Source organism: Ambystoma mexicanum, chromosome 1q (genome assembly GCF_040938575.1).
Source record: "Ambystoma mexicanum isolate Mex_15411 chromosome 1q, UKY_AmexF1_1, whole genome shotgun sequence".
Lineage (NCBI taxonomy): Eukaryota > Metazoa > Chordata > Amphibia > Caudata > Ambystomatidae > Ambystoma > Ambystoma mexicanum.
Genome location: NC_090922.1, coordinates 301,046,341 through 301,060,203, shown reverse-complemented (window position 1 = coordinate 301,060,203; position 13,863 = coordinate 301,046,341). Strand labels below are relative to the sequence as shown.

The 13,863-nt window shown below is 44.5% G+C and overlaps 1 protein-coding gene across 4 annotated transcripts in view; it reads left to right on the top strand.

The window, feature by feature from the left end:
• Nucleotides 1-13,863, top strand: part of LOC138527555 (E3 ubiquitin-protein ligase TRIM39-like) — a 500,407-nt gene that overhangs the window by 342,455 nt on the left and 144,089 nt on the right. The window lies entirely within an intron of this gene.

Sequence of the window (13,863 nt, the reverse complement as noted above, 5' to 3'; positions counted from 1 at the left end):
GGATGTTCAGTGACGCTATATGCGGAACACTCATTATTTGCCATCTTGGAAAGATCAAAATCTACTCTCACAACACAGAGAGCCTCTGTTTATGAAATAATAATATCAAGTCCAAATGTACATGTGGTCAGAGACAGTGAACCCAGCCACATTTATTACAGAGCCATGCACAATTGAGGATTTACAGGAACACGATTGTAGCACGTATGAGGGAGAGGGCAATGACATTCCCAAAGCAAGAGAAAATGCCCTTACAGAAGGAGACATTTATTTCTTAGACGGGTCAGCATCCATAAACTCAGAGACAGGAGAGAAACATGTGGGGATGGCAGTAGTGCGCATGGAAGAAGACACATACGAAGTGATTGTTCAAAAGCACCTCCCCTCACACTATTCTGCACAAGCAGCCGAACTGACCGCACTAATCAGCGCGTTACACACAGCCAAAGATTGTGCCGTGACTATATATTCGGACTCAGCTTACGTCACCACCACAGTTCACTCAGGGCTATCACGGTGGCGAAGGAGTGGGTTCAGAAGAGCAGACGGGTCCCCCGTACAACATGCCACGTTGCTAAATGAACTAATAGAAGCTTTAGCAGAGCCAACCGTAGTAGCGGTGGTTAAATGCCAAGCCCATACCCATAACACAGACGCCGTCTCATCGGGGAACGCGGCAGCCGACGCGGCAGCGAAGGAGGCCTCGTACTTCAATAAGGCACCAACATCAGAGTACATTGTAAAAACAACCACAGCAGAACAACCAGCAGAAGCCTACAGTAATACGCCCATAGCACAATTGATAAAACTCCAGAGAAGGGCCCCACCGGAAGAGCAGGAGTTGTGGGGCAAACGAGGATGTAAACAATCAGCCACAGATCTCATTTGGAGACAGGAAACGACAGGTGAGGTAGTGATGCCTGTAGAATTATTAGAAGTAGTATTCAACAACTGCATTTCCCAGCTCACGTTGCAAAACAACACATGGCCTCAGATATTCAAGAGGATTGGTTTGTTCCTAATCTGCACGAATACTTGTCTAAATTTGTGATTTAATGTACTACATGCCAAACTTACAATTCAGGAATGACATTACGAACTCTGCGTGGCACTTTGCCACGCCCTACAGGTCGATTTAGAGAACTACATATCGACTACGCCGATATGGGAGAAAGATGTAATGGAGCAAGATACTTGATTGTGGTAGTATGCCCTTTTTCACGGTGGGTAGAAGCGTGCCCCTGTCGCCATCCTGATGCAAAATGTGCTGCCAAGTTCCTTGTGCGAGAAGTATTTTCGCGGTGGGGAATCTGTGACGTGATCCGTTCAGACAACGGCACGCACTTTGTGAATGACCTCTTCCAAGAAGTAACCTCCCATCTGGGGGTGAAACATAAACTATGTTCGATTTATCATCCAATGGCCAATGGACTTGTGGAGAGGATCAACGGGCTGCTGAAAAGCAAATTATCAAAGTTATGCAGCACGTTGAAAAAGAATTGGGTATATTGTTTGCCCCTAGCACTGTTCCAACTCAGAAATCAACCATGCAAGGATCACCATTTAAGCCCGCACGAAATCGTGACGGGGAGAAGAATGCACATGCCGCTCTCTCCTGTTAGGAGGGCGTCTGATGCACACAGGGCTGCCACAGTGCTGGGGGAAGAGTTTAAGGAATACCTAGCGCAGCAAACGTGTGCAGTACGCAGCATAGCAAAACAAATTGCTCTGCCATTTACTGAAGATGTAGCAACAGACACCTCCATGCCGGCAGCAGATAGCCCGCAGGGGCCTTTAATGCCAGGGGAGCATATTTATGTGAGAAATTTTGTAAGAAGGTGGAATTCACCAAGATTTCATGGTCCATAAACAATGGTGTACAGCACCCCAACTGCAGTTAAGGTTAAGGGGTTAAAATACTGGGTGCCCCTCTCAGATGTGAGAAGGGCGCACAGTGTTGCACTTCCTCAAAATGAAATCGACTGTTTGGATGCCATCGCTGGCACAGTTTGACATGATGAAAACTGCAACTTAGACAGGGAAAGTATAGGGAAAAAGCAAACGGTTTTTACATATTTTGTCTCTCTCTCTTTCTTTTCTTCTCATATAAATCGTGTTGTCTTTTCTATTTTTCCTCATTATTTCTATGGTAAAATGAAAAGGAATTGTTAAATGCCTAACTGAGTAAAGAAATGAAAAAGAACGAACAATTGCAAATATGTTTCTTTTCATGATGACTTAACAAATTTTTCTCGCCCACATAGGTTCAACATGAGCCAATGCGACGAAACGGCTGAGCAGGCTGAAATGTTAGATAGAAATAGGGATGCCACTAGGGCCAGTAGACTGAGCAATGTAGAATGTGTTATAAAATATGCTGCCATACTATTTGCAATAATGATGTTTTATTTTATTTGGTATAACGTTTTATATGTGGCAAATGAAATGAATAAATGGGGAAGTGGAACTGATATGACAAAACCAGGGTCTAAACTAATATGTACTGAAGCAACAACTATTTTGAAGGACACTTATAACATTGAATCGAATAGTATAAAGACAACGTCCCCCTATGAACAATTGCATGTAAACAAAACTGCTATTCCTTTCTTGAGTAATACTATGGTCGAGAAAATAGAGCTTGGATAGAATGTAAATGACGATTACTATTGGTTGACTAACTCCAGAAATTCAAGCATGCGCAAACACTCTACACCAGAAACCACTACTGAATACACACGTCACCACGAACAACATAGATGAAGCATGGTCTAGAATATTCCCGCTGCAATATTCACGAGTTGGTACCCAATTAAAAAACAAAAGGAGAAGAAAAAGGGGGGTGGGAAAAAACAGATACAATATTTATCATAACCTGGGGCTAGATGAAATAGAGGACCCCCGACACCCTGACCAATCAAACAAATGGTATTCAGACATGAGCACCGCAGCAAAGCAAGCAAGTAATGAAAGTGGTTATGTGTGCTCACTTATTCCTCATGCAACTGGAACCCCAAAAATGTTAATCCCACAGGAAGGACCCTTTTCTGAGGCCCAATGTTTGATTCATCTGATGCTGTGTAGAATAAAAGACATTTCAAGCACACACAGTCACTATGGAAAAATTGGAAAACGAACAAACTGGCACCAGCAGACGACAAGGAGTATTCTGCCTCCAAGAGCCATTTTTCATCATAAAAGGGACAAGGTATGTGGCATGATGAAATGATTAAATGCAAAGCTGAGGGGCTTTGAGGGCTGCCAGACGAAACATATGAGTGGGCAAAAGAAACGTGCATCCCCATCTGGTCACAGCATATCACCAAGCTGACATGGGTCACACCCCTGGAGAGACCCATAAAGATTCAAAAAGAAATACTGCAGGAACTTTGCTTCCATGGAGAAGGGAAGGTGAACATGGGAACCGTGCAGCAGTGCAATAAGATTTTAATAATGCCAGATATGAAAAAAGGCACTGCCACATTAATGGACATATACTGGAACTGTGGCAAACGAGCTTACCTGCATCTCCCAGCATCCTGGAGGGGCACTGGTGCCCTAGCCACACTTCACTCAGCATTAATGGTGATACCAGAGAGCCATGTTCAGTTTACAGCAAGGCCTTCGGCTGACGCATCGGCAGCAGGCCAATCGGCTGACACATCGGCAGCAGGGCAATCGGCTGAACCATCGACAGCGCCCGATCAGACAATCACTGAGCCCCCAGCATATGAACTATTGTCAGATGAAACATTAAGAACAAATTTGTCACGCAGCAAAAGATCCAATTATATTTCGTCCAAATCGTCAGAACTCCTTGCTGAAATCCTGCAGCAGTACAGGCTTTTCTTATCTGCAGAGACATTTTTTGCATCATTTTTAGCACCAGGCGTTCAAGCAAGGGCGAATGCGAAATGGCTGCAGATAACACGCTGGGAGCTCATCCAGCTGGCCAACGACACTGAAGAAGGATTCAACATCATAAAAATAGAGCTCCGTGCACTGCGCCTGATGACGATGCAAAACAGATATGTCTTAGATCTTATCACAGCGATGGACGGTGGTGTTTGCAAAAATATTGGGGGGGCGTGTTGCACGTTCGTACCAACTTCAGATGCTGATAACGGGACACTGTCACACGTGATAACAGCAGTGCATAATTTAGGAGAAAGAATGAGAGCTGAAGGTGGAGCAGATAACAACACGTGGTTCGACAATCTATTCAGCTGGATACCATCATGGGTGAACATGGCAGCGAAGATACTTGTTCCCATTATTGTCTTTCTTCTCCTAATATTCTGTGTGTGCCAATTGGGACTAAGATGCTGTGAAAATAATATGCCTAATTCAGCAATGATGATGGTAACAGTGGGCCGACAGACAACGGTGGCTACCATGATAGATGCCCAAGTACAAACCGGAGAATACACCACACCGCAGTATAGAATGACTGCCATCTATAGGCAGTATGGGGATGTGGTCGATAATCTACATTACACTACCATTAGAGAACCAAAGAACTTGCTGTGGTATAATGAGGTTTGGATAGATTTAGATGGGGATGGTGGAATATGCTTAATGGTCACTCCAGAAGAATACGCAAGAAGAGGTAACAGCTTAAGAAGTGTGTGCAAAGCATGGATGCCAATAAAGGGTACATCTGCTTGGGATGAGGCTGTGGCTGAAGCTGAGCGCTACCGAAGGGAGAACAGAAAGAACGAGATAAAGTAATTTGTTACTTTAGATGTAACGAAAGGGGGGAATGTATGGCAGCGAGGGGTCCTCAGGCCCCCTCGCGTAGTACGCTCCTCAGTACAAGGCTTGGACCGCGTGCCTCCGGTAGTGGGATTGCCCCTTGCCCTTATGTAAAGTTAACCACAGTTGACTACTGCATAGATGGGACTACTGAGCAGGACACGGGGCATCCATCTTTTGTGCCCCCTTTCGACTCCATCTTGGATAAACAGGCCTCACTGCGATAGTACAGCAATGCTCAGCTTCCCTCCCACCGCAGCAGCCAAGGACAGAGACACGCACACAAAAAGTGTGCAAGGAGCTGGCTGGCCCCCACCCTTGCACTCACTCTGCGAAGGAAAGCTCTGCGCTTCCTTTCTCACGCTGAAGCTGGAGACAGTTGCAACAATCAATATGCTACAGTTTTCTTCCTCTGAGATCACTGTTCGCCTGAGAACCGGCATGTGAACCAGGATGAGCTAAACACTTTCTGCTCGATTCGTCCTCATAAACGTGCAAGCCACCCACCCCCATTAGAACAAATTATTGCCATCCTGACCCTGCACCCCCTGTAAGGTATTTCTTTCAAGTGCCAGACCCTCGCCTGTGCTGCAAAACCCACCCAACACACCCACTACTAACCTTAAGCATTTTTCCTACTATATATGTTTTTACTTGTACTAATGAGTTTGAAACCTAGCAGATATGCGAAACACAGCCTGATTCATCTACATGCACAATAAGGTCAAGGCCTCCAATTAAAGCCACGAATGACCCAATTGTACTGACAATAATTGTTATGTGTAACTTGTGTAGAAATATGAAAAAGTAGCATAAAATGTTTTAGATAATTTGTTATTTAGTGTTTTTCGGATGTAACATATTAGCTTAGGTAGTGACCACAGTGACCGGACCCTGACCTGCGTGGAACACAAGATGTTTGACGTCCGTCATCTCGTCAGCCACTCAGCCAACCAGGAGGAAGAGATGCCACCCACACCTACAGCACCACACCGCCTGGCCAATCAGGTCCATTTAGCATTTTTTGTTAGAGTTACTTTAATTTATATAAATACTAGCACTGATGTAAATGTGGTGGGGAGTTTTTTGGGTTATTTCCTAGCTGGAGAAATAAACCATCCTTTGAACTCTTGCAGCCGGGTCTCGGTGCATTCTTCCCCGAAAGGGGTTGTTTATTTTATTTTCTCACACGTAGTATGCCGGGGAAGGGCACCTACACTTCCATCACTATTGCGAGCAAGATAGGGCTCACTGAAATTACTGTACTTCCGAAACTACTATATCTTTTCATTAATGTCCCATTGTGGCCTGGCCAAGCATTTTTCCAGGACCTAGAGGCTGAGATATGCCAGTTTGTATGGCATTCCTGGGTAGTCCGTCTCAAATGGGTCGCGCTGTTGGAACCTTATGAGAAGGGTGGTTTTGCTGCCTCCAACTTCTACTTATACTGGGTTGCAGCCCAGGCACAATTCGCTGCCTTCTGGTTTTCTGAGTGCCCTCTACCCCTGCATGCCAAGTTGGAGGCTTATTCTGCTGGCGATAGGGACCTTAGGTCCTTAATCTACCTCTCTCGAGCTGTTGACAGCTGTTAGTTTGACCTGGCTGATACAACAGTAATGGCCTGGCGTGAACTCTGGAAGGAGTTTGGCGTGTCCATCCCATATCATAGAGACATCCCACTTTGGAATTGTATACCCACCTTGCCCCGGTGGATTCTGGCTCCCAAAAAATGTGGGCGCAGTATGGATTTCACAGCTTTGGGGACATGTACCTGGAGGGGAATTTCATCTCCACTGGTGCAGAATAGAAGAAGCGATAAGGGGAGGGGGAAGTGGTAGCAGAGATCAGGGCAAGCATGGGGGGAGGACATCAAGGGGGCCAGAAGGGGGGCATGGTGCTAGGGGGCACAAGAGACATCACAGGGGACCAGAGGGAGTTGGAGGCCACAGAGAGACATCACGGGGGACCGGAGTGGGGTAGGGGGCATGGGAAGCAGGCAGCGTTCCGCCAGCGGACAGGGAGCAGACAGGGGCCTTAGAAGTTGGCCTTTGCACAGTGGGCCGGCTTCTGTCTCCCGGTCCAACCGATTGGCAGATGAGGGCGAGGTAGCTAATGGGGAGGGGGCAAGTCCAGGTTGAACGAGTAGCATGGTGTAGTAGGTGGCAGCCATCTTGGCAGCCATCTTGGAAGGGGGTGAGGGCTACCCAAGAAACAATGAACAAGGCTCGTAATTGAGCAATACGAGGCCACACGCAGCACAATGCAGCCAAAAACACGTGCTTCAGCATGTGTGTTGCATCATAATAATTACACATTACAGACTGTTGTGACCATTCCCTTTTGGTCAACAATCACTCTTGTGATGTGTCAAGTACTGTGCACAATGATGTGTCTGGTTGCTATTCCTCGCTATTCGTCATGTTATCCTGTTACCCATATGTAATGTGGCAAGTGTGCTAATAAAGAAATGGTTTATAAAAAAGAATACCAAACAATAACTGCTAAGTAAAATGATGATGTGAACAATGAAAAAGAATACCAGAAAAGTGCAGCATGCCAGCAGTTATAAGCAATGAAATGATTATGAATTAGGCAATACAACTGTATTACAAAATAGCAAATCCACTTCATGATATCAGGACTAGTAAGCATTAAGAAAGTCGCAGATCAGACGTACAATGAAGCAGCACGCAAAATATTACATCAACATACACACGTACAACGTGAACATGATGACCTCACGAGTCGGATTGAGGGTGATACCTAATCAATGCGTGAGCAAATAGAATGTAACGGATTGCTGTGCTGAAATACAGCAAAGGGAGATGTAGCATTGTGCAACGTCACCATGTTGGGACGCGTCAATGTGTGAGCCCGGTCAGGTGACCAAGGGCAAGATGTGCACGCACAGCACACCGATAAAGGCAGATTACTTATGACCTACATGCAGTCCGGTTGTGTTTATGCCGGGCTGCTGATGTGCCTTCCCAGCGCGCTCCTTCCAGCTTTCCCCGAGACATCACACTGAGGATGAGATTGCGAACCCAATCCGCTCGGAAGAAGTGGAGCACCCGCTGCTTGATAATTAATGCAGAGTGAGAGTGACAGTGTTTTCCCGTCTTGATCTAAACAAGGGGTACCACCAAATCAAGCTCAGTGAAGAGTCGGGCTACATAACAACCGTCACTACGTACCTAGGGCTGTTTCGATATAAACACCTATGTTTTGGGATCTCATCAGTGGCCGACAATCTTTCAAGAGGAAACACAGAAGATGATTCGTGACATACCACATTTCATCAAGTATAGTGATGACATTCTAGTATTTGGACACTCAGGAAACGTACGATGCCACGCTAATGAAGGTATGCGTAGCACTAAATGGTGCCAATCTCACACGGAACAAAAGCAAAGGCGACTTTAACAAAAGTACCCCTAAATTCTTTGGCCACATTTTCTCTCAGAAGGGAATTCAACCGGACCCCGAGAAGATAAGAGCGCCAACAGAAGCGCCCCGACCTATAAGCGTGGCCCAAGTACGATCCTTCCTGGGTCTGGCGAGTTATTGCACGAGATACCTCCCAGATTTTGCCACCACTAGCGCATCCTTACACACACTCACAAAACAGGACGCCAAATTTAATGGGGACCATTACAACAAGAGAGTTTCAACACACAAAGGAGCGACATAGCTGCAGCAGTTTGCATGTCCTATTTTGACCCCATCCCAACAACACTACTCACAGTGGACGCCAGTCCCATAGGGCTGGGGGCAATCCTAGCACAACATTCAGGGAGTGGACATGACCAGAGAAAAACATATGCCAGCAGGAGTCCCACAGAAACAGAGCAGAGATACTTTCAGGCTAAAAAGGAGGCACTGGCGGTCTTGTGGCCCTGTGAACATTTCCATTAGTTCTTGTATGGTAACCCTTCAAGATAAATACGGACCTCCAAGCCCTCATCACAATCTATGGAAAACCGACGCCACAAATGCTGCTGAGAATCCAAAGATGGGGAATACGTCTCCAGGAATACAAATTCACCATAGTCCACAAACCAGGAAAGGATGAAAAGCCAGCAGACTTCTTTTCTCGACATCCTCTCGCCGGAGGGACTACCTCAAGGGACAGGGCGGATAGATACATAAACTACATAAAAAGAGCATTGCGCGACGTCACCATGTTGGGACTCGCCGATGCGTGAGCCCGGTCAGGTTACCAAGAGCAAGGATCACGCGCATAGTGCCCCAGCAAAGGCAGGTTACTTATGACCTACATGGTGTCCGGTTTTGTTTATGCCGGGCTGCTGATGTGCCTTTCCAGCGCGCTCCTCCCCACATTCCCCGAGACCTCAAAGGAGAGACACTCTCATTTGATCTAATATGGTGAGAATAAAGTATTCCTTCAACCAGGTAAGCAGGTGGTCTCCGTTGTATGAATTAACGATCACAAAAATTACCGCACATTAACAATGTTTTTGAAAAATAGTTTAGGGCAATGTTGTGCAACTATTCACATAGAATAAAGTAACGCGAATATATGCAACATATAAGATCATTTGTTTAACCAAAACAAATCTAATTACAAGAAATACATTAACGAGAATGAAATCAGAATAAGTAGAAATAAAAACAGAACACTTACATGTGATAAGTTTAGCAACTATCTTGAATGAAACACAGTAGATATGTAAATCCCCGTGTGAGGATGCAGGAGGGGTGAAACACGTATTGGGGCGCTAGCATTGGAAAATCAACCGCCACAATTCAATGGACTCGAATAAATAGCAATTTCAATCCAAACCCTAAACTCAATAATAGTATTTTCTTTTAGTTTATAGGTGCATGCAATGTTATATGCATTGGTATTCCATTATCTTTAAACCATCGGAGCACGGGAGATAAGCTGTAATATGTGGCATACAGCCAAAATCCACAAGAATTAATATTAGATATTCCACACAGGGAATATCCATTATGCCAGTCATTTTATATGAATATTTTATATTATGTTTGATGACGGTTTGGAGGACCCTATAGTGTTGACTGATTAGCCAGAGTACCCTCTCGATGCAATACTGAGTGGTGCCAAGACGCAGACTTTTAGCTTTAACTTTAACAATAGTTCATGTACTGAGAGGGGTTGATTTTTCAAATGTAGAGGGGTTGGCCCCACCCTCTGTAGGGTCCTGCTGTCAGGTGGGAATGATAAACCTTTGAAACCTTGATGGAGCATTAAACAACACAAAGGGATGCCACCATATTCATAATGTGCATAAGGTGTCCTAAATGCGTTCCTCCACTGGTAACCACTTCTTATTCACAATAGGTGGCATGCTCCATGCTGATTCCACTTAGTATAATCTATTCCTCCACTTGAAGTCTTCAGAATATCCGTAACAAAAGATAAAGGGTATTGATCATTAGTGGTCACAGTTTTGAGGCCTCAATAGTACACACAGAGACGCAACAAATAGCAATACTTCTGTCAGAGTAATACATCCATTCTCGAGTTTCTGCTTGAGAAAGTCCTTGAACATGTTCTTTTCACTCTCTGAAAGACTGCACATCTAGCCAAAGAGAACTACACTGTCAGGCCCCAGTTAATTGAACAATAACATTTCCTGTGCGGCGGCAGAGCCTTACTCTCAGGTTTCTAAAACACACCCAAAGCACAATACCAAAGCCTAACACTGACTTGAAACATTAGCCACCACCAAGGGCCTACAGTATCCCGAGAATCAACCGGGGCCACCTTCTCAATCTCCAGGGCCCAATTTCCAGTTTCAGACATATCATTCTATTTACAAATGCATGATTCCATATTCACAGAATGCAAACTTTAAATAATGTAAGCATCCTGTCTCTGTAGACAGGGCACTATTAGTGGGAAACCAGGAGACACCATTAGATCAAAATAAAACATCTCCCTGTGATTTCCTAACTGAATTCCCAGTGAATTTTTATCAATTTTTCCACACACCAAATACAGTACCATCACCTGAATGAACTAAATCAGCTACTGTCTTAGGGAACACTGCAATTCCCATTTTCTTTCCTCAGGTCTGATCCACAAACAGCCCAAGCATCATCCAACAAAGCTGATTCCTCCAGGGCATAAACTCAAAAAGACAAAATAACCTCCAAGATGAGCAAAGACCCAACACCAACAGAGCAAATTGATGCCCAAATTCCGATGTGTAGCGCGCCAACCTGCAGAATCACAAGTCTATAGATGTTTTCGAAATGGAGTGTCTAATCAAGGAGGAGGTGTCAAATCCTCTGGATCCCATTTATTCCTACCGCAGGCACTAACCTGCACCTCTCTCTTGCGCCCCCCACCATTGTCAGTGTTTTTTGTTTGTACGTTCATTATTGTCATTCTGATTCGATAATACACATTCTGGATTCTACTAGTCAAAGAATAGGCGGAATAACCAGAAATGGCAGACATTGATTGGCTAGATAACTAAACTGGTAAATCAAAATAGATCCAGTTACCTTTTCTTTTCCTAAACAAAGTGTATGTTCTCATTTCCCGAAAGATATTGGGAGAGCTTCGCAAATCTTCATTAAGTACAACCCATATGAGCACAAATCTGATGTGGGCTCAAGTGCCTTCTTTTCCGTCTTTCGTCATCAGTGAGTGGGCCATGAACAGCACCAACCTGCATGGGAGCCTTCTGCCCATTCTGTCTGAACCAAACAAATGAGGTTTTAACCTGACATGAATCAGTACATTGTCTGGTCCAGTTCTCCATTAAAACATAATTAAAACATAACACATAGAACAATTGCTTCCAATAGCCTTAGTCCTAAAAGATGGACAAACTGTCACTGTTGCTTTTAATAAAAATGTTCACTTTTGGGAGATCTGACATTCCACTGCAGAGTTCAGTCGATGTAACTGATCCATCCTCTGTAAATTGAGTAAATTAAGTAGTAAGTAAATTAAGTATCTGAGTAAATTGTAGCTGAGGAGGATAAGGCACTAGAAATTGCAGATCACTGTGCTAGATCGGTGTAACACTGAGTGGGACTCAACTGCCAATGACTAGGTTCTTGTGAGATGGTGCCCTTCCATCTGGTTTGTTGGTTCGGACAGTGTGGGTATTGAACCTGTGTCACAGTGGCGTTGGGTTGGTTGGTAGTTTCCGTTTGATTAAGGTGTTCTATGGTGCTGAGATAGGTTCAAACGCTCGAGGTTTGAGATGTTGTATGAAACTGTAATAAGGTCAAACGCTCAATGTTGTAGTATATATTGGTGATTTTTAATTGCACAGTTTAGAGACACATGTTTCGACCCAACAAGGGTCTTTTGCAAGGCGTAGGTGTAGGTGCAAGCAAGGTGGGTTTTTAAGAAAAAAATCTCTAAAGTAGAGCCTCTGATTGGGATAGCCTCTAAGGCCATGGGGTGGTTGGCCTCTGCAAACAGTTGGGCGGTCTTGGCATAGTGATAGTACTATACATTGATACAGGTCTGCAGATAGGTCCCCTGTTCGGGGGTGCGGCGGAGGTTGAAGACCAACAAAATCTAGGATGAGACCTATGGGGCCAGTAGAGTGATGACCATGTGACAAGGAGTCAGGTGGCACACTTGGAAGCATGCAAAGAAGGAGGAGAGCTACAATGGCCCTTTCTCCAGTATCAGCAGCCTTCAATGTTGGCGTGTGATCATGTGATGACAAAATCCACCGTGCCGGTTTGGGTGCTAGCAGGCAGCTTAGAATATATCACTGCATAGGCCTGCAATGCATAAAGCCTCAATCCTGAGGGAAGACGTCAAAACCCAGACACAAAGATGAGCAGTATGCCCTTCCTAGAAGTGCTGCCTCTGATGACATGCACTGCACCTCCAGCATCAATGCCTACTGACCAAATAGAAGCTGTGGCCATCCTTTCCACAATCCCAAGGGCCGCCACAATAACTATGCTGAGAAAATCCCCATAAATGTGAAAAGCAAGGAAGAAAATATGAACAGGATGGAGTGTAGTTAACATTGCTACAAAATCGCCTTTTTTGAGGTTGAAAAGACAAATATTCAAAAGTGTTGGAGGGTATAATCAGCAGCAACAGATTGCAAATTATTTGTAAACCTGACCAATAAATCACCATCTGACTTTGAAAAACGTTCACAATGAAGGCTAACATAAAGGGGTGAAAATGCAAAAAGAAAAAAGGGGTCGGATTTCATCAGCGTTTAACTTAAAAGTAATGGATCGTAACTCATGGCGTTGTATTATATGGCAATACAAATATAAATGAATGCCGTCGAGCAGCAACTGTGAAGTAAACAATTCAGCCCCGTGGAGGAGGAGTAAAACCAGCATTATGGGGGTTATGTGTGTACTGTAAAAGGGATATATAGCTATATTCAGCTGTCAACCTTTGATTGTGCATACTATGGCAAGGCCTGGGTATTCCAAAATGGAGGATACCTGTCAAATTCAGCATGGAGCTGCCACCAGCCCATACCCTGCTCTCTGGGCCACACACAGGTGCCCAAAAACATACACTAGGGGTACAGGGTTGTACCCTCACCCATGGGTGCCATAAGGGTATCCCAAGGGTTTCTGTTCACCACAACCAAAAATAGGAAGAGCAGCACTGCCAGGAGTCCCAACTGGACTCCTGTGCAGAAAACAACACAGAACACACATAAGGGAATACAGGACAAGGACAAGGAGGCCTTGTCCCTCCAATGCATTTCCAGCATCACAGTATTTAAAATGTGGTTCTAACAGGAGTTAGGGAAGAAAAAAACAGTTCCTTTCATTGCTACTTTTTCCTCTATATGTCTTTCCATTTGTTGCACTTACATCCCTTCCCTTGCTTTATTTTATTTTTTAAATGGGGTTAATCGCAAATACCTATTCCCCTTTTTTAAATCTATGTTCCCTCAGACCCATATTACTTGCTCCCTGAAAAGGAGCAACATTGATATGTCCTTTCTTGACGCACTTACATTGCTGGATTAGCTTTTTTTCCTTTAAAAATAGGAGGTAATATAGGTCACAGGTGGAAATATATCAGTTTATGTCCCTTACTTGCCAATCGTTGCATTCTGCTGCAATGGATGAACACAGGGGCTCTAACGAAAGATCACT